Here is a 19,704-nt window from a genome sequence, read left to right on the forward strand (position 1 = left end):
ACAAGAGGACTGAATTAAGCGGAACTTTTTAATGGAAATGATTTAAATGGTTTCTTAAATGAACGAATGTGAGACGACACCTCCAGGTTTGCAGATACCTTTACTAAAGCTCTTCGGGGTAGCGAGATGCCAATGGAATCGACGGTGAGGGTAGAATGGGCAGTGAGTGAAAACGTGAGCGAATCTCAAGAGGAGTGAGTACCAGAATTTCAGGTATTCTCACTCACTCTCACCAGTCCATTCACTACACAGCATGCTGAGGTTCCGCAGGATCCCAGGTTCGCATATATTACTCAACCGGAGAAGATTTTGAAATTTTCTCTTCTCCCTTCCCCTCTTTCCCCAATACAGGCTTTGAGTTTGTCCACGACCCCTACCACCATTTAAAGGGAAAGGCGCTCAGGAGGAGGAAAAGTAGGGAGGACTTTGCGGCTGTATTTCTCAAACCCGTAAAGGGAGAGCGAGAATGGGTAAGGGGCGTGCAGACTACTCCTTCCTTGCCCAATCAGGTGCACAGGAAGATGTCCTTTTACCAATAAAAATAAAGTTCGCTTTCCGGAGGCGGGAGGGCGAGCCTTGACTGCCAGTTCTCCAAAGCAACGATGGAGTAGAGGACAGAGAGTGATTAGATGAAGGACCAACCCGGGGAAAGGGGCGGAGTGGGGGTGGGGGCCACCGTGAGCGGCGGCCGGATCGGCCAGTGGAGTGCGAGGATTGCTGTTCCTGTTGTAGTGTTTCTCGCCAATCAGGAAGGCGAGGGAGTAGGCGGGGCGGGGAAGGGGTGGGAAGAGCTCGCAGCACCGCCGGGCGTCCGTCGGGCTCAGGGGGAGAGAGAGAAATCCGGTTAAAATCAGAGTCGGAGGTTTAACCACACATCGGTTCCGATCGGATTATTCCTTAAAGGGGACGCGCCATTGTCAAGAGAACGGAGCCCGGGGCCCGAGGGCGGGGACCGGCGGCGCCCGAGGAGCGAGGCAGCTGCACTTGGACTGGGGACGGGTAGGTGTTGCCTGGGGAAAGACGCTTCATTTCACTTTCTCTTCCAGCCCCAGGGGCAGGCGCCGGGATGCCCGCCGACCGGTGGCCACAGCCCTGGCAGGAGACGAGGTCGCCGGCCCTCGCTCGGCTGCCCTTCCTGATGGGAGCCGAGGGGGAGGCGGGCCAGGATGGCTGGCAGGCTGCGCCGCCCGGGCAAAGACTCCTAACGGACGGTAAACGGCGGCGCAGCCCCCGCCTCAACCGAAAACCCGCCGGAGCGGCAGCGGGTCCTCGGGGAGCGCCGCGCGCCCCTCTCCCCCGCGCGCCCAGCTCCCCTCGCGCGCGCCGCTGGCTCGCGCGCCCCCTGCCCCTCGCGCGCTCGCCTCCCCTCGCGCGCCCCCTGCCCCTCGCGCGCCCCGTTTCCCTCGCGCGCCCGGCGCCCCTCCGCGCGCGCGGCTCCCCTCGCGCGCGCCGCCTCCTCTCCGACTCGCGGGAGCCGCCCCGCGGGGAGGAAGGCGGCGGCGGGCAGGCGGAGGGAGGCCGGTGGCCACGGCTTCGCCGTCCCGGTCGTGGAGGGAGGGCTGGGAGCAAACTTGGAGCGGCAGCTGGCCGCCCCGGGCGGGAAGAGGCGCTGGGGGACCCTTGGAGCGCGCTGAGTCGCCGGCCCGGCCCAGCATTGTCCCTCTTTCCTCTGCTCTCGTTTCTCCGCCCACTCTTCGCGGTCGCACCCCCAGATTCCGAGCCTGCCGGAGCCGGAGTCGGCCCCACGGACGCCGCAGCACCGGCTCGCTGGCCGCCGGGGCCTGATGAGTGCCTTTGCTGACCTCGGTCTCCGCACCGGCGCGGGCTGCCTGGGCGCTGAGCTCTTCTTGCAACTTTTCTTTGCGTATTGATGGAAGTTGTGGCTTCCGGGCAGCAGGTTCTTTGGGCAGAGACTCTTTCCGTCCTTTCTGGAGAGGAGGATTTCTAGGGCGGTCTGGTTCTTGATTGCTGTCGATCGTTCCTCCCATCCCAGTTTCATTCCTCGGCACTTAAAATTGCTTCTCTCATGGATTTGCAGTGACACCGGATCATTAACCTCTTTCAGGCCAAGATAATACGGGGGGGGGGGGGGGAAGGAGGGAGCTATGTTGACGAGGAGCAAGAACTCTACATAGAGCTGAATTTGCCTTAACCTTTGAACTGCGGAAAGTTACCTCGACTTACTGGCGAAGGTTCTTTTGGAAGGAAAGCGACAACAAAACCAACCTACTAGATCGCAAGGGTCTGTAGGATTACTTTTTTTTTTTTTCCAGAAATAGTTTTGTACTGTTCTGCCTAGTAGATATCTACCGTACAGTTAATTTCTAGTACTGAACTCACAGGCATTATAATTAGTAACAACTTTTACTATTGATAAAACATTTTTTTTTCTCATTCTGAGCATTATTGCTATGCTATACCTGTCAATACTTGCTAAAGAAATCATTTGGAAACAGCACAGCCCTTGTTAGAGACCTTATTTAGAAAAGGAATGTTTTCATAAGCATTCAATTTTGACAGTTTCTTCTTGAGCAATACTTCGTAGAGTACTTGCATGTGCAAGTTACAAGCCTATAAACAAAGTAGCAGTGGGTGTGTTATTCTGTAGTCTTTTTGTTGTTATTTTTGTTACTCATTATCAAAAATAGCATTCCATTTTGTCTTTTCTTACATTCTGAGTTTTTTTGTAAAAATACCTTTTTGGAAGAGTGAAGGATGTTGGAATGCCTGGTCCAGTGTTTTTTTTTTTAAAGCAATACTAACAACTTCCTGAAGTGTTCCTTGATTAACTCACTGTCTAGTAACTTTCTGAGTGGTGTGGAACGTATCAGTTCACAGGCTCAACAATAACAAGAAAGGAGAAACTAGGGAAACTGAAAGCCAATTTTGGATAATAATGTTTGAGAAGTACTCTATTCTTCCCACAGAATTTAGGAAGTGCACACACACACACAAAAACACGTTCTTTTGTAGTAATCTTGATGGTATCTGGCATTGTTACACCTATATTCCTCTCTTCCCTCCCCTTTGATCCTCTTCTGTGATAAGGATGTCAGGCCAACTTGCAGGCATACTCTCCCTCTCCATCTCATAATATAGTTAAATAGAAGGTTAAAACAAGTTTCCAAATTTCTTTCTTTCTTTCTTTCTTTCTTTCTTTCTTTCTTTCTTTCTTTCTTTCTTTCTTTCTTTCTTTCTTTTTTTAAGATTTTATTTATTTATTTGAGAGAGAGGGAGAGAGAAGGCCTGAACAGGCGGGGGAGGGAGAGGGAGAGGGAGAGGGAGAGGGAGAAGGAGAAGGAGAAGCAGACTCTCCGCTGAGCAGGGAGCCCAGCATTGAGCTCATCCCAGGACCCTGGGATCATGACCTGAGCGAAAGGCAGATGCTTAACCCTCTGAGCCACCCAGGCGCCCCCAAGTTTGCAAATTTCTATCTTTGTTTACTTCGAGCTTAAACAATAGAGGAGAGAATTTCTGAACTTTTAAAAGCACATTCAGAAAGAATTATCTTTGAAATAGCTAGGCCAGGCTTCCTGGAAAACATTTTTCCTTTGTGCTTTTCATATTGTTTTAAACACATTGTCTTATGTATACACATTGCCAAGACATTGCTTGAGTTGTGAACTGTCCCTTGAGATCCTTGGGAACCAGGACTGTCCTTCATTTCTCTGCAAATTCACTGTGTCACAATAAATGTGTTGTCTTAGGACTTTGTGACAAAGAAAGATAATGTTCTATAAAGGCTGCTTGAGAGATTTAATTTTTTTTTTTGAAACAAGCACCCTTTCTGAACAAGTTATACCAAAGCAGAGCAATTAGGTCAATGTCTAGGGGTAGATATTACTAATCTAGATGCTTTTTGTTCTCTTTGCAAAAGTGTGATTTGTTTATAGTATCTGTTTTACAGACATCTTTTGTGGTAGTGATAGCTTATTGTCACAATTATTAGAACTAGATTTAACCTGTCAACAATATCTGTTGAGTATATATTTATTTAAGAAGTATTATGGAAAGATAAAATAGAAATGGATTACAGTTATTGCTCTCAAAGGTAGAACAGTTTATGGGAAGATGCAGAAATATCATCCAGAGGAAAAAGACAGTGTATATCTCAGCACATTAACAAGTGCAAAGTGACAGTGACACAGGATTCATGCCCAAATGGTAAATGAATAGCGGAATAATAGAAGAAATCTAGGTGAGGTGGGAAAGTTTTCATTGCTTTATATAGCAGGTTTTACATTTTAAAAGAAATTTTAAAAGGTAAAGTATGTTTGGGGGTTGGCTGGGTGTATGTTCTCTGCTTGACTATTTTTATCTATAAAATATTTTTTTGGGGCAGAGCATGTGCTCTGAATTTCAACTGTTGTTACCTCACTAGAGAGATCATCCATCTAACCCAGCTCAAATGTCACCTTGTCCGCAAGCTCTTCTAATCATAAGTGATCCCGCTTTCTTCTTGCTCTTATAAAACCCTTTTTACAGTGCAAACCATGCTCTGACTTACAGTATGGCTATGTTTGTATTTTCTCCATCAGACCGTAGACTTTGCTAAACCATTAACAAAAGTTGGAGGCACTCCCCCTTCTTTATATACTTTTTTTACTGTTGCCTAAAGTACTTGAGCATTTTTGTTATCCCACCAGGATTCTGAAAAACCATAAGCTGTAAAGAAGTTCAGATTGTTTTACTTGGGGAAAGTGTGTGTGTGTGTGTGTGTGTGTGTGTGTGTGTGCGCGTGTGTGTTTAGAGGTAAACCATTTTTTCCCTTATCACCAAAGCTCTGCGTGCTCATTGTAGGAGCATTTGCACGCCTTTGAGCACAAGGCTACTACTAGTATGTTTGTGTTCGAAACATTTTGAAAACTGGTCAAAATCTATGTCCCTGATCAGTTTACCTGCCTTTACCCTAAAATATTTTTGGAGTACATACTCATAAACCTAATCTCTTCTTATTTCTTGATTCTTTTAATCTCTAGAGAGCATTAAAAACTGCTTGGAGACTGCCAGCAGGCACTCCTCATCGTAGCCCAAGGAGGAATGTGGGAAGACATTGCTTCATGATCAAATCACATACAGAGGTTTTACTCAAACCTTCTGTTGCTCGTTATAAAAAGGGAGCTACAATTTGGGCTGATGAAGTGGGTGATAAGATTCTTTAGTTCTAGGTGCTTCCGTAAGCTAGCCTAGGGGGGGAGAAAGGTTTTCCAGAGGTTCCTAAAGAGAAAACCCAGCTGTAAGCAGCCAGTTGGCTTCATCAGCTGAGAAATCTCCATTCATTTGGCAGATTTTTATTGAGAGCTGCACCTACTTTGCGCACCTTGGCTGGCGTTTCTGAAGGTAAGATTACGTCAGCCTCTAGCGCAAGTTGTGAGCTCCTCCGAGCAGGATCCTTAAATAGGCAGAGTGGGGCATGTGGATTAAAAGTAGTGTAAAAAGTGCTCAACTAGGTGAATTTATTATTCAGTCTTGTTTGCGGTTCTGCATGGCCTCTTCCAAAGTATGCTGGGAAACAAACATGGTCTTCCACCTGAGGTGGGTTGGGGTTCATGGACACTGTTAAATAAATCCGTGAGCTCTAGAATTTTTTTTTTTTTTAATTTAAACCCTGTTCTTGTGGGGCAGAATATTTTTGAAATTCTACAAACACAAATGTGTGTTTCTTCACACGCTACAAGGGTCATCCATTTCAGAGACCACCATTATGAGACTACATCTGTATGCTGCAGGTAATCGGTAGTTTGCTGATAGAGTAGTAACATTCTTTTAAAATCAAAATGCTATAGTAAATAGATGCCTTTATCAGGATTTTTTTATATTATGAAAATAACCATTTTGAAAAACCACTTACGTAAAAATACTGTGTGAATTATTTTTAACTTTTATGAAATGTGCTGCTGCCCACCTCTCCCCCCATGTCTGTCGCTTGATGTTTGTTATTTGTTGGGAAAGAATTGGATTGTTGATAAAGGGACTTTGTAGGATCGTCAGTAATGAGGTCAGCCAGGTCAGGAAGAATATCTGACAGAGGGGTATACCCTATGGAGTTTGACCATAATGCAGTAATTATGATTTGTCAAATTTTGTGAAGAGTTAAGATTTTAAAATAACAGGGGTGCTTGGCTGGCTTATTTGGCGGAGCATGGGACTCTTGGTCTCAGGGTTGTGAGTTTGAGCCTCGCATTGAGTGTGGAGATTGCTTACAAGTAAAATCTTAATGGGCGCCTGGGTGGCCTAGTTGGTTAAGCGCCTGCCCTCGGCTCAGGTCATGATTCCAGGAACCTGGCATCGAGTCCTGAATGGGGCTGCCTGCTGAGAGGGAGATTTCTTCTCCCTCTCCTTCTGCCCTCCCCCCCCCATGCTCTCTCTCTCACACACACACTCTCTCTTTCAAATAAATAAAGTCTTAAAAAAAAACAGCTCTGCGGAGATATAATTTACATACCATACAATTCATACAATCAAGGGCACCCAGGTGGCTCAGTGGATTAAGCGGTCTGCTCTTGATTTCAGCTCTCATGACCTGAGGGTCGTGAGATCTAGCCCCATACCTAGCCCCACATCGGGCTTGTGCTCAGTGGGAGTCTGCTTGTTTCTCTCCCTCCTCCTCTGCCCCTTCTCCTGCTCACAGGTGCACACATGCACTCTCTCTCTCAAAGAAATTAACTGGATCTTAAAAAGAAAAGTGTTCAGTTCAGTGGCTTTTAGTATATTCCAGAGTTGTAAACCATCACCACAATGGGTTTTAGAACTTTTTCATTCGCCTTCTCCCCCTCCCTCACCGACCCCAGGTAACCATTGACCTACCTTCCATCCCCATACATTTGTGTATTCCGAACATTTAATATTAATGAAAGATGGCATTTTAATGTGCACTTCTGTATAAACTGGTCCCTTTCAACGTCTGTAAATCTGAGGAGGAGGAAGTTTCCCTCATCTGTGTGTAGCTCCAAGTTTTAGAAGAATTTTAAGAGGCAGTTTATCTACAATCCTTATTCTACCTAAGCCCGGAGAGTAATGGGAAAAGAGATTTTTTTTTCCCCTGTGAAAACCACAGGATTCATTTTGGTGACAGTTTTTTATATTCATTTAATCATTTGGTGACTCTCAAGAAGTAAATAATTTATGTCTCAAAATTTCTGCCTGCTGGACCTAAATACAGTACTTTAAAAGAAGTTGAGAGGCACCTGGGCGGCTCAGTCAGTTAAATGGCCAACTCTTGATTTTTTTTTTTTTTTAAGATTTTATTTATTTATTTGACAGAGACACAGCCAGCGAGAGAGGGAACACAAGCAGGGGGAGTGGGAGAGGAAGAAGCAGGCTTCCCAGCGGAGCAGGGAGCCCGATGCGGGGCTCGATCCCAGGACCCTGGAATCACGCCGAGCCGAAGGCAGATGCCCAACGACTGAGCCACCCAGGCGCCCCCAACTCTTGATTTCAGCTCAGGTCAAGATCTCGGGGTCCTGGGATTGAGCCCTGCATAAGGCTCCATGCTTATTGGGGAGTCTGCTTGGATTCTCTCTCTCCCTCTCTCTCTGCCTTTCCCCCGGCTCACAGTCTCTCAAATAAATCTTTAAAAAAAAAAAAATTAAAAAGTTGAAAATACATAGCAAGTTCTTTTTTTTTTTTTTTTTAAGATTTTATTTTTAAGTAATCTCTATACCCAGTGTGGGGCTTGAACTCATAACCCTGAGATTAAGAAGTACATGCTCTGCTGATTGAGCCAGCCAGGTGCCCCCTTAGTAAGTTCTGATCATTGCTGAGTGTAATGTGATGCTTTACCTTATTGGTTCAAAATGTTTTACTCCTGTTATGACACTCACCATTTATTTGATCAAAACTAGTGTTGCCTAGGTTCATGGCAATGAACTTTTATTGCTACCACATAGTGGTGGTGACCTTGTAGGCGCTTAATAAATGCTAATGATTGCCTGATCACTATGATCATAGATATTTTCATTAGCTCTACTAGTCCTTATTTGTCATCTTGAAATCATAATAATAACTAAATTTACTGAGTGCTTACTAAGTATTGTGATAAGTACTTAAGTGTTACCTTTAAGGTAGAAGGGTGCAACTTATTTTTGAGAATTTTCTGTAATTATCTCCATTGATTATAGTTTTACAGGTTTCTAATCACTTATTTGTCTTTTTAAGATTTTTTTGAATGAGGGGCGCCTAGGTGGCTCCGTTGGTCAAGTGTCTGCCTTTGGCTCAGGTCCTGATCCCAGAGTCCTAGGATCAAGCCTCGCCTCAGGCTCCCTGCTCAGTGGGGAGCCTGCTTCTCCCTCTCCCTCTGCCTGCTGCTCCCCCTGCTTGTGCTCTCTCTCTCTCTGCCAGATAAATAAATAAGTGAAATAAATAAATGAAAGATTTTTTTGAATGACCATTTTTGGTCAGACCTAAGATACTTTGATGCTGCCGCTTTCTTGATCTTTCCAGGAGATAAGATTTTCACCAACTACATCCGGCTCTTGGGTCACAGCAATTGTGAGATACATCTCCAGTTCAGAGCATCTGTCCTTCAGAGGGATTGAAGTGTTGGGTTTTGTTTGTTTTATTTATTAAAGGGCATCTGGGAATTGATGAGAAAAGGATAATAGTTTGTTCACTCACTGTAATGCAGCCTCAGTTTTTAGTTCATAAAATATTCACGTGTATGCTTTGTGCCTGAATGAATTTCAGCATAATATTTCAACTTCTCAGGATTCCATGTTTTGTTTTGTTCTGTTTTGAGTTTTGGTGTGTCCCTATTTCATGGTAAAATTCAGATGTGATGTAATTTAGTTCAATACTAAAGAATGCTGGAAAGATCATTTAATACAATTTTCAGTCTCTGTTTAAAAATAGAAGATGGATTATACTGTCTATAATACTGGCTAAAAAATATCACTTCAGTGGTTCCTTTCATGTGTCTTGGGCACTGGTGAACGCGTGATGATTTATTTGCAGAAGAGCTCCAGCCATTCGTCTCCTCAGTCAGCAATCTCCAGACCACCATAGTTTGTTCATTTGTTGGCGAAACTGTTCCTTTCTAAATCATGTTAGTTTGGGGATTGGTTTACGTTTTACTTGTCTGTTAGCTCTATCTCTCTGCTCTCATGAAACCTGCTTATGGTACTTTTCTTGCCTTCCTAATTTGATATTTTTAGTGTGTCATGAGCAGAACCCCTAACCACACTTGTGGAAATGGTGGATAAAAATGATAGAAGATTCTGAATAAGGAGCCAAAGAAGCATGGGGCTTTAGTGCTAGGACCTTGTTACATTGATTGTTACTGCTTCGAGGACTCTTGCTTCTTTCCTGGTTTTGGACTGTCTTTCAGGTAGGTGATGTTTCTGGATAGCAGGTGGTGTAACAGGGTGGTATATAATTACCTTGTAGATGTTTGGCTTCCCCTGAATAATAGACCTCTTACAATTCTGTCTTAATTCAGTCTAACTCAAGTGGATGGCGAATAATTAATTAAGCGGATGGGAAAAAGGAAAAGAATTCTTTCTTGGTTGTCTTGCTATTTCTACTTCTTGAGAGAACCGTCATGATCTCCAAACACGTACACCAGGATACTTGAATGCGCTGGTGTATTGTCTGTCGCAATACAGAGCCTCATATAGTTCCCTGAGCAGAAGTTTAGAGGCCTTCAGCAACAGGGGGGCTGCATGCAAAATAGCCACCTTTGCCTCTTATCTGGATATTCATATTTCAACGGAATCTTCTGGTAATGTTTTCTCTGAGATAAAATTGTCTCTGTAGGTGCTGTTTTCTGTGTTTGTGTTAATGATTACTTAGACTATGTCTTGTATTTAATATTCCTGGAAATACTGAAACTTTGGTATACTTTCAGTAAGTACTGGTTAGAGTTTAGTCATACATTTCTTTATGGTTGCTGCACTTTTTCCTGTTGTAGAACTCATGGGGTTACAATGTTTTCAGAGCTGGAATGTCTTGGGAATGATCTAATACAACTCTTAACATTTTGTGGATGACAATGAGATTGTGATTTGTTTCAACTGTGGATAGAATAGAGTTCTTTTTGATTCTCAGTCTGGTGTCTGTCCTGTTCTTGTATATGCTTCCCTAAGTAAAACTTCGAAGGGATAGATAGAATCTCAGACTTCTGTAGTTTCTATAATAGAGGTCTGCACATTTTTTTGGTCACACCCCAGTGGCACCAAGAACTGTGTCTGCAATCTCCATATGTGTGTTGTAAACTATATACTGCCTATGCTATAGTAAGAATAAAAAATAATGAGATAAAGATGAAAAACATTGTAGAACAATTTAGAATGTATTCTTTTCATGTTTTTGATTCCACTTAAAATATTAGTAATCTAAAAATATTGAATATCATCCCTTAAAAAAACTTTATTTTGAAATAATTATAGACTCATGGGAAATTGTGAAAATAGCGCAGGGAGTCCTGTGTAACTTTCATTCAGCTACCCCGTGTAATATCTTACATAACATAATGTTAATAACCATGTTTAATCAAGAAACTGGCATTGGTACAATACTGTGAAGTAGCCATATTCAGTTTTCATGGTTTTTAATGCACTCGTTCATGTGTATGTATGTGTAGTTTTGTGCAATTAATAACATTTCATGTCTAGATTCATTTCACCACCACCACAATCAAGATACAGTACTGTTCCATCACTGCCAAGAAACTCCCTCATGCAGCTCAAGGTCCCCTCCACTCCCGACGTCCTTGTTTACTGGCAACCACTGATTTGTTCTATCTCTGTAATTGTGTCATTTTGAGAATGTTACATAAATGGAATCCTACTGTATGTATCTTTTTGAGATTGACTTTTTTCACTGAGCACAATGCCCTAGAGAACATTCAAGTTATCCAGTGTATTAGTAGTTCATTTCTTCTTACTGCTGAATAGTATCCATTGAATGGACGTACCACCGAACACAGTCTGACTGACTATTCACCTGTTGAAGAGCATCCGAGTTGTTTCCAGTTTGGGGCTGTTACGAATAAAGCTGCTGTGAACATCCATGTATAGGTTTTTGTGTGAACATAAGTTTTCCTTTCTCTGGGATAAATGCCCAAGAGTGCAATTGCTGGGTCATATTGTAAGTATATGATTAATTTTATAAGAAACTCTCAGACTGTTTACCAGAGTGGCTATGTGTTCTCACTAGCAATACGCTTGTCAGAATTTGGTATTTTCACTGCTTTTATTTTTTTTTTACGTTAGTCATTCTGAATAGTTGTGTAGTGGTATCTCATTGTGGTTTTAATTTCCCTTTCCCTAATGGGCAGATTGTTTCCCTAATGAGCAAACTGGAATGTTTTTCGCTGTTGAGCTTTGAGAGTTCTTTCTATCGTCTAGATATAAACCCTTTGTCAGGTATGTGATTGGCAGAATTTTCTTCCCATCCGTAGCTTGTCTTTTCATCTTCTTAACCGGGTATCTCATAGAGCAAAAAAGTTTGAAATTTTCGTGTAGTGCATTCAGTCATTTTTTTTTCTTTTATGGATTGTGCTTTTAGTGTCACGTCTATGGACTTTTCATCCAGTCCTACATCTCAGAGATTTTTTTTCCCTATGTTTTATTCTAAAAGCTGTATAGTTTTACAGTTTACAAAACAATCACTCACCTTACAGTTTTGATAAAGCACTGGTATTGGTAACAGGCATTTGGCAGGTCTTCCATTTTCTTGTTGCTTGCTTGTATTTTGCTTTATTATGTTTAATCTGCCTTTCTTTGCAAAAACCCTTTCTTATTTATTACAGGTATAGCTAAGTATCCAGTTCGGACAGTTGTAATTTTTTAAAAAATTTTAAACATTTTAATTCCCGTGTAGTGGATATACAGTGTTAATATTCATTTCAAGTGCATAATATAGTGATTCAACACTTCCGTATATTACTCAGTGTTCATCAAGGCAAGTGTATTCTTTAATCCCCATCACCTATTTCACCCCACGCCCCACCCCCGGCAAGCACCAGTTTGTTCTCTATAGTTGAGTCTGTTTTTTGCTTTGTCTCTCTTTTCCTTTGTTCATTTACAAAAATCTTGTAAAACCCATTCGAGAGTGACATCATAATTCTAATGAGATCTGCAGATGTACTTAATTGGGCCTAAGGAAGCTGCAGGATGTTGCAGTTTGCTGGACGTGAGCCAGCCGGTGAGGGCATCACAAACAGCCCCTCCACGGGGTGGACCAGCCGTCTTTCCTTTAGGAGACTCTTACCTACTAGCCTACGGTGTATTCAGTGCCACAGACCAAACTCTTCTGAGTATTTTCAGCAAGAAGAGATTGAATCAGGATCCGAGGTGCTTACAGAGTTGTTAGAGGGCCTGCCAGTTGCTTTAGGGTGGTGATGCACAGGCAACCTGTAAGGGGAGCTCGGAGGGCACCCCTGCCCCTGTGCTGGGACCCAGAGCTTGGGCTGCCTGAGCAGCCGCTGCGCTCCCCTCCAGACGCTGTGGAAACTGCTGGACAACCTGGGAGCTGCGGCTCGGGACTAGGAGGCAGACCAAGAAGCCGCCGTGGCGCTGCCACACATTTCTGCCTGTCGTCCAGGAAGCCGGAGAAGGGACACTGCAGTGACGCTGCCGAGGCGGCTGGTAACTCCACGGCTGCGCTTGCCCCCCAAACTGCTTGAAAAGGTGCCTTTCCAGCTGCCTCTAGGTAGACTGGAGGTCAAGTGAGCCAGTGTGTGACTAGCATTCTTCACGTAAGTGCCGCAAGGTTGACACCGCCTGTCGCAGGACCAGAGAGGATGCTGGTGTCGGTTTCATAGAATGAATATTAGTAAAGCTCAGTTTCAGATTGAAGATAACGCATGTGTTTAGTCTTCTAGTATTTTCTTTTCACACCAGTGGCATGATCACCCTGCCTCTGGGTGCATGTACTCCACTTTGAACTTAATACTATTCTGGATCTCTGCGGAGTCGGAACAGAGGAGGTCTCGTATGAGTTTTTTCTCAAATATTTAAATTTATCAATATTTCCCACTTTATAAAACCGTATTTATCCTTGAGACACCTGGCTGGCTCAATCAGTAGAACATGAGACTTGATCTAGGGTGGTGGGTTCAAGCCCTACCTTAGACATAGAGGTTACTTAAACAAAACAAAACAAAACAAAAAACCCCACATCTTTCCTTTTTATAAGTATATACAAGTATAAAACGTTATTGTTTTGGGAAACACTCATTAAATTCAGTCAACATTATTTTTCCTTAGTGTTGGGACCTGAGCCTTCTAACACCCATGTTTTCTCAGCTCTCCTTGGAGAATAATGTGCAAGAGGTGGGTTTTTTCTTAGAACTGTGCTTCGGTGCCAGAGGCTCTCCAGCCAGCCGTCATCATTACTTTGGTATCTATTTGTCAAAAATAATTAAAGTTTGGTTTGTTTTATTGCATACTTTAGATTTTTATTCCTGGGTGTAGCAAATTTTGGCACAAAACCAAAAGTGAGACATACAGAAATCCTTGCAAAGACTAGTTTTATATGGCCTGTGATGGCAACAGATTTAAAATGCAATAAAATAATTTGTATGAAAAATTTTGAGTATGCGTTCACGTGCATTTTTCTAGCGAGAGGTCCACAGGTTTATCAGATTTCAAAGCAGTGGCCGTGATCTTGAGAAGATTAAAAATGGCTGCTCTAGAGGTAAAACTTCAATCAAGACATATGCCAACAATTTAACACCAAGGCTTTTGCTGTCAATCACAGACCCTTTCCCTGCTCTCCATCCTGTGTCTGTAGCCTTCTTTGAGGACATATAAAGAAAATTTTTGTTACCCAAATGTTTAGGGGAGAGTGGAGGAATATTATAAGAGTTCATTATTAAATGAGGCAGGATACCTGGAGATCAATCATAATGCCCCAGTAATAATTTCTTTCAAAAAGGATCCATACCTATATGGTTGATGGGATCCTGAAAAATAATGGGTTATATGTGTCAAGACATATTAAAATGTTGATAATCTCTAATCCAGTATATTATGCCTTGGGGAATTTATCTGAATGCTTGAAATAGTTATAAAAATAATTTATATCTTTAAATCGGAGCCTAAAATTATACAATTTAGGAAGGAATCTACAAATCACATAATTTTAGCCTTGTTTCTTAACATGCTATCGTATGACCTCTGCTCATACACCAAAACCTAAATGGAACATATGTAGCACGGTATGCAGAGATTTAAAAACTTTTTAAACAAAATCATGCACAGAGATTTCTAACGATGAAAGGAGAGATGGTTTCGGTTAAAGTCGGGGGCAAGAAAAGCCTTTTTCCCTTCACCCCAAAACATACACACACACGCACGCACGCACGTACACGCGCGCTCGAGTAAAGAGAGGGTAATGAGTGAGGGCTTTAGAAACAGGCCCGTGGAGGCTGTGTTATCTGAATCCTCATTCCACCGGTTCAGTTCCACAAACATTATTATAATAGTATCTCTTATAAGCCTGGCTGTCTGGGTTGTTATTTAAAGTCTCTCAAAGTGTTATGGGTAGTCTCAGATTCCTCGTGTATAAAATGAGTAAAACATGATTTCCCTCATAGAGTTGTTGTGGGGATTAGATTAAAAGATACAAATGAAGCACACAGCATAGTGCTTGTGGCAGGCAGAATAATGGCGTCCCTCCACATCTTCGTCCCCGGAACCTGTGAGAGTTGTATTACACAACTGAAGGGAATTCAGGTTTCAGGTGGAATTAAGGTTGCTAGTCAGCTAATTTTAAACTAGAGTATCCTGGGTTATTACATTAGGGTGGGCCTAATGTAATCTTTAAAAGAAGCAGGAGGCAGAAGAGTCAGGACCAGAAAGATGGCAGCATGGGAAGGAGCCCAGTGTCGGCTGGTGGCTTTGAAGATAAAAGGGGGCCAGAGCCAAGGAATGTGAGCAGCCTCTATAAACCGGTGAAGGCAAGAGAATGGAATCTCCTTAGAGCTTCCAGAAAGGAACCCAGCTCTGCCCGAGCTTTGGTTTTAGCCCAGTGAGACTTGGGCTATTTTGGACTTCTGACTTCCGGAACTGTAAGATAATGAATTTGTATTATTTTAAGCCTCTAGTTTTGTGATAATTTGTCACTGCGGCAGGTGATTGCACTGCAGGAAACTGATACAGTGCTTTCTTAATAAATATTAGGAGCTAGATAAACATTCTCTTTCTCTCTTAAAACCACCTGCTGATGGGATGCCTGGGTGGCTCAGTCGGTTAAGCAGCTGCCTTCGGCTCAGGTCATGATCCTAGGGTCCTGGGATCGAGCCCCCGTCGGGCTCCCTGCTCAGTAGGGAGCCTGCTTCTCCCTCTCCCTGCCGCTCTGCCTGCTTGTGCGCTCTGTCAAATAAATCTTAAAAAACAAAAAACAAAAAACACCTGCTGAATTTAATCCTTGTCCACTTCAACATATCCCTGTACCTAGTTTTCCCTTTTCAGAAAGAAAATGTCTTTTATCTTCTTTTCACTTGAACCCCAGAATCTCATTCCTTCCACATTTTCTGTCCCTTCCTGTATCTTCATTTTTTACTGTCTCTTTGTCTGCTACCTTGAGATACACACAGCTCTTCTGTCTTGGAGAAGCTCCTGCTTGACGCTGCTTTCCCTTTTAGTTACCACACTGCAATCACCCCCCAGAACCACAAGACCTTAAAATGTCTTCAATTTTTATGAGATAATTTCCTGTTTAGTTTTAATTCTGTGTAGTTTTATAACTATTACATGTGATATAAATTCATATAAGAATTTGAGTTCTTACCTTTTCATAAGCATTGTGCTATGTTGGTTGTGATGAGGTTAGAAAAGAAGGAGAAAGCGTCAGTTCTCGGTGGGATTCTGTTGCAGACAGTAAATAAATTCGCAAACAGTTCACAAGCAGTAAATACCTAGCTAGCATCAGGTGTCAGTGAGTGGTAAGGACAATAGTAGGTATCATTAGAGGGCGAAGGCATTAGAAGGGAGAGGCTGTTTTAGAATGGAACTGCCTCTGAAGGCTTTATAAGATTTTATTTATCCACTTGACAGAGAACGTGAGCACAGGCAGGGGGAGCAGCAGGGAGAGGGAAAAACAGGCTCCCTGCTGAGCAGGGAGCCCCCCTCGGGGCTCGGACCCAGGACCCCGGGGATCGTCACCAGAGCCGAATGCAGGCGCTTAACTGGCTGAGCCATCCAGTCGCCCCGGAAGGCTTTGTAGAAGAGATTCTTGAGTGAGGAATATGCTCTTAAAGGAATTGGGGAAATTGGTTTCAATAAAATAATCTGTATTAGAAACACAAAACTTCTTAAAATTTGCTCATTAATTTTTTGTGAACATATGTGGAAAATATTTTTTTCTTATTGAATTTTTATGGTTGAGGAGAGACTCCTGTAGAATTTTAAAGATATATAACCCTAAATTACAGTAAATTGACAACACATTTGTCTTGATACTCTCACGTAGAACACATGAGATCTTTATTTCCTCTGTTGCCTTAAGTGATACATATTGCTTTTTTTCATTGTATCATTTGATGTTATATAAATCTCAAAATACGATTTGAAATATGGTATGACCTAATCTGAGTTCATTGTTTTATGTGCTAAAAACATTGACTGTGATTACATTTCTGAAGGAAAGTGTTACATGGGCTCACTAGAGACAATATGTTAGACTGACCTTACTCTTTAGATAGGATTATTAGACTGTGGGTCAGGAGAATGCAGAGGATAACAGTATAAATGAATTTCTGCCAGGCATTCCGTAACATTTCTCTCTGTTGACAAGTGGGAGAATGTGGGCTGGAAGACCATAAAATTAGGTGGAAATGTGATTGCTTGAGTAGCAACTCTAAACATTAGTGAGTAGTGAATTGATGACAACTGGAGAAAAATTCCTATCTCTGAAGGTTACTGTGCATGCTTTTGTAATGTGAATAAAAACACTGATACTGGGGTGCCTGTGTGGCTTAGTTGGTTAAGCTGCTGCCTTCAGCTCAGGTCATGATCCCGGGGTCCTGGGACGGAGCCCCGCATTGGGATCCCTGCTCAGCACAGAGTGTGCTTCTCCCTCTGCCCCTCTCCCTGCTCGTGCACTCTCTTGGTGTTTCTCTCTCAAAAGAATAAATAAAATCTTAAAAAAAAAATTAATACTATGCTTTCCAAATTTCTGGATGAAATGAATTTTTTAGGGTTAACTTTTGAAAATATTTCTGACTGAAATGGTGGACGAAGGCTAACATGATAACTTAATGGAACGTGATAGGAAGTCTTATAGATGGGTTGAGAGAACAGCTGCATAATTATAGGGGCAAGAGATGTGGGATACAAACAACTTAGGTATTTTAATTACTGTAGTAAACTCAATATGGGTATATTGACTACAAGGAAGGCTGTATAGACTCATAGTCCGGACTAGCTGGAGGAGGAGGTTCAGAAGAGGAAAGGTGTTAGTCTTACTCTAGTCTGTACTGTCCAGACAACACCTGGAGTATTGTGTTGAGTTCTGGATGTCACCTTTGAAAAAGAACCGGAAAAGAGAAAATCACCCTTGTTGGTGAGGATGTGGAGAAATTGTTACCCTTGTACATTGCTGGTGGAAATGTGGAAGGGTACAGCTGCTGTGGAAAACAGTTTGGTGGTTATTCAGTTAAATCTAGAATTAGGATATGAACCAGATATTCCACTCCTACGTATGTACCCAAAAGAGTTGAAAACAGGTATTCAAACAGTTGTACATGAATATTTATAGTAGTTCTGTACTTACATAGCCGTTCACATTTGCTCAAAGGTAGAAACAACCCAAATGTCCGTCAACTAATGAATGGATAACCAAACCGTGGCATATCCATACAATGGAATATTATTCAGCCCTAACAGTGAAGTACTGATAAATGCTACAGAGCGCATTATGCCAGGCGGAAGTAGCTGGAAACAAGATCCTGTATTATGATTTCACTGATCTGAAATATCCTGGACAGTTAAATCGACACAGATGTAAAACAGATTAGTGGTTGCCACAGTCATGGGGAATGAGGAGTGACTCCTTGATGGATGTGGGTTTCTTCTTGGGATGGTGAAAATGTTTTGGAACTAGAGGTGTTAGTTGCAAAACATCGTGAATGTCCTGTGTGGCATTGAGCTGTCCACTTTAAAATGTTACTTATACTATCTTGATTTCCCTTAGAGTGTCAGTATGTAGAAATTAACTGGATAGTATTGAGAACCCAGAAATAAACTCCATGATCAATAGATTTTTTTTTTTTTTAAAACAAATGTGCCAAGAAAATTCAATAGGGAAAGAATAATCTTTTCAGCAAATTGTGCTGAGACACCCGGAGATTTGAGATTTACATGCAAAAGAAGGAATTTGAACTGCTTCCTTCTCCCGTCATACACACAAATTAACTAAAAATGGATCATAGACCTAAATGTACAGCAGAAATGATAAAATTCTTAGAAGAAAATATGAATAAATCTTAGTGACCTTGGCTAGGGAAAGCCTTCTTAGGACACTGAAAGCACAAGCAACAGAGAATAAAATAGATAAATTGGATTTTGTTAAAATTAAAAACTTTTTGCCTCAGAGGATACCATTAGGAAAGTGAAAAGACAAACCACAAAATCGGAGAAAATATTTGCAGTTTCTGTCTAATAAGGGACTTGTGTCTAAGGTCTATAAAGAACTCTAACAACTCAGTAATAAAAAGATAACCTAACTAAAAATGAATAAATTGGTATATTTTGTGGTATGTGAATTATCTTTTTTCTTTATTTTTTTAATTTTTAAAAAGCTTTTTATTTATTTGAGAGCGAGAGAGCGAGAGCATGAGAGGGAGGAGGGTTAGAGGGAGAAGCAGACTCCTGGATGCGGGACTCGATCCTGGGACTCCAGGATCATGACCTGAGCTGAGCGCGGTCGCTCAGCCAACTGAACCACCCAGGCACCCTGTATGTGAATTATATCTCAATAAAAATGGTTAAAAATGAGTCAAGTGGAGTATGTTTAGAGGTTTCTAGTCTTAAGGGATTCAAAATTAAAATCCTACTTTTTTCCCACTGCTTCTCCTTTTTGCTTTTCCCCTCCTGCACTCCAGCTTCCAAGTTCTGTCAGCTGTGCCTTTTAAACTGACAAGTTCAAGAACATTTACATTCTGTTCTGTAACCTTAATGAAGTCTTTGGTGCTTTGTTTTTATGTTGGTCTGATGTCTTTTAATTACTGTGCAAATATTCATTGCAGAGCAGAGAAGTAAGTTACGGTGACATTTCCTTCTCTATATGCCAGTTAGCATGACCCCATGCCCATAGAAGGCTGCTGTTACTAGCATCAGAGACAAATAGAGTGTCTTCCTGTAATCCGTCGGCTACTCAGAATCATGTCACATTTTCCCACATTGAACCATGACTGCCTTCCTTCCTTCTTTTTTTTTCTTTTTTTTTTTAATTTTAACTTTTCTTAATCTCTATGCCCAACGAAGACCTCAAATTTATGACCCTGAGATCAGGAGTCTTATGCTCTACCAGCTGAGCCACCTGGGTGTCCCAGAACCATGACTTTCTTGAGTAGGTTTTTTTTTCCGCCCCTGGTGTATCACTTTGGTTCTTTTGGCAGCGTTTTGCAGAATATCCAACCACAAGGGACTTAAGCTGATTGTCTTGACCTTTCTTGTTGATTACTGTTGCTCCCAGCATCTTTCTCTCACTTACTGAAAGGTGGGAAGAAGGGCACTGGTTCATCTAGATCTCCCCCAT

General features: G+C 42.1%; 1 protein-coding gene across 1 annotated transcript in view; it reads left to right on the forward strand.

The window, feature by feature from the left end:
* The first annotated feature begins 46 nt into the window (after positions 1-46).
* FRYL (FRY like transcription coactivator) overlaps positions 47-19,704 on the forward strand; it is a 247,908-nt gene continuing 228,250 nt past the window's right edge. The window contains exon 1 of the mRNA XM_040625382.1: positions 47-999. The gene's annotated coding sequence lies outside the window, so the exon portion shown is untranslated. The remainder of the gene's footprint in view (positions 1,000-19,704) is intronic.

Source organism: Ursus maritimus, unplaced genomic scaffold (assembly GCF_017311325.1).
Source record: "Ursus maritimus isolate PB19 unplaced genomic scaffold, ASM1731132v1 scaffold_8, whole genome shotgun sequence".
In the NCBI taxonomy this organism is placed as follows: domain Eukaryota; kingdom Metazoa; phylum Chordata; class Mammalia; order Carnivora; family Ursidae; genus Ursus; species Ursus maritimus.